At 43.1% G+C, this 1715-nt stretch overlaps 1 non-coding gene across 1 annotated transcript; it reads left to right on the forward strand.

Annotated features, from left to right (window-relative positions):
* Window positions 1-1352: 1352 nt before the first annotated feature.
* Window positions 1353-1425, forward strand: trnak-uuu (transfer RNA lysine (anticodon UUU)). Its single transcript has one exon. It is a non-coding gene; the product is annotated as a tRNA-Lys (tRNA).
* The last annotated feature ends 290 nt before the right edge of the window (window positions 1426-1715 follow it).

Genomic DNA, 1715 nt, shown 5'->3' on the forward strand with positions numbered 1-1715 from the left:
CGATCAAGAGTCAGACATACTACCGTTGCACCATGAGACCTACACAGTACGCTGGAGATGTTCGTCTATATGAAGGTACTGCAATGCAAGGGGCTTTAAAATCCCCGCCCATTCCCACCAGGTATCACAAGCAGCGCTCACCTGACAGGCACCGTATGATTTCTTCTTAAACTTTTCTCTTGCTTTCACGGGAACCGATCATTAATTAACCCCTCACCTTCTGTTGCACAGTCAAACAAATGCTAACTCAGGAACAGTCCATACTTCAATCATTTGTCCTGTGCTTTGCATCTTAACTCGAAAACCATATCCCATTTTACTCACTGTATTTTAGCTTTCTGGTTCAAAGTCTTCAGGGATCTGGGGCAAATTTTATCAAATTTAACAGCACTGGTTATTCCTATCGTGCACACAAAATACAATCAGTAGTGAAGATAAAATCCCACTGTGCGTATTTGCAGATTCAACGCAATAGGATTTCAAATAAAGTGAAAGAATTTTACACTGAAAAGATTTGGAAGTGTTACTTGTATTTTTGTCTTTCATTAAACTTTATGACGTCTGACTCCCGTTCATGCCACTGCTGAATAAGAAAGGAGGGTCTGACGTTGACCAGACCACACTGCCCCTGATGTTTGTCAGCTCATCCTTTATATTCAGTGGTTTCTCGCCCTTTGACGGGCTGCAGTGCAGCGGATATCACGTTGGCCTCACACGCAAAAGATCCCCGGTGGATCCGTTTTCTCTCAGTCAAAGTTATCCATTTATTGAAGTGAAACAAAGAGCAATATAGGAATAAGGGAGCCCTTTTGCCTGGAGAATAAATAGCAAATAAAAACAGCAAATGCTGGAAATCTCAGCAAGTCAGGCAGCATTTGCCAGGAGACGAAATTCGCCTCCGATTGTTCATCCACAGAAAGTTTAAACATAGTGTTTCTGCCCGGGATTGAACCAGGGACCTTTTGCGTGTAAAGCAAACGTGACAAACACTACACAAGTTTCAACAGCAAGTTTCAACATCTGGGGCGGAGCCAACAGGCGCCTGGCTGCAATGAGCGATTAAAAACCAGCGTTGGGCAGAAGCACAGCTAGCTCAGTCGGTCGAGTATGAGACTTTTAATCTCAGGCACGTCGGTCCGAGCCCCACGTTGGGTGATTACATTTATTTTAATTCAATGCAGCTTTCATGGAAAAACATCATTAATTGACCTACAATCTTCTTTTGTCCAATTAAAGAAATGCTAACTGAAGGAACTCCATAATTCAAGTCTGTGAGATACTCAATCATGTTTTCAATCGACATTAATCCACCCACAACATTTGACATACCTCAAGGAACCCACGTTTGCCACGCCTGGCTAGCTCAGTCGGTAGAACATGAGACTTTTAATCTCAGGGTCGTGGGTTCAAGCCCCACTTTGGGCCAATAAGTTGTGTCAAACTTTGCTGTTGCTTTCACGGGAAAACATCATTAATTGACTGATCAATTGGAAAGGCTGGGTCCGTTTCATTTAAAACAGAGTATTTTTCCTCCAGGATCGATAGTTTCCTTGCTGAATCAGAATAACTAGACCCAATATCTCCCTCTGGATGTTCGGGGGTCTCTCGTAAATTCCCAATCGCCCCTTTGCTGTTCTCCAATTCAATCCATGTGGCCTCGTTCAAAAATCTGTCTGTCTCCACCTTAAATATATTCAATGACCCAGCCTCCAAAG

The sequence above is a fragment of the Pristiophorus japonicus genome, unplaced genomic scaffold (genome assembly GCF_044704955.1).
Source record: "Pristiophorus japonicus isolate sPriJap1 unplaced genomic scaffold, sPriJap1.hap1 HAP1_SCAFFOLD_45, whole genome shotgun sequence".
In the NCBI taxonomy this organism is placed as follows: domain Eukaryota; kingdom Metazoa; phylum Chordata; class Chondrichthyes; family Pristiophoridae; genus Pristiophorus; species Pristiophorus japonicus.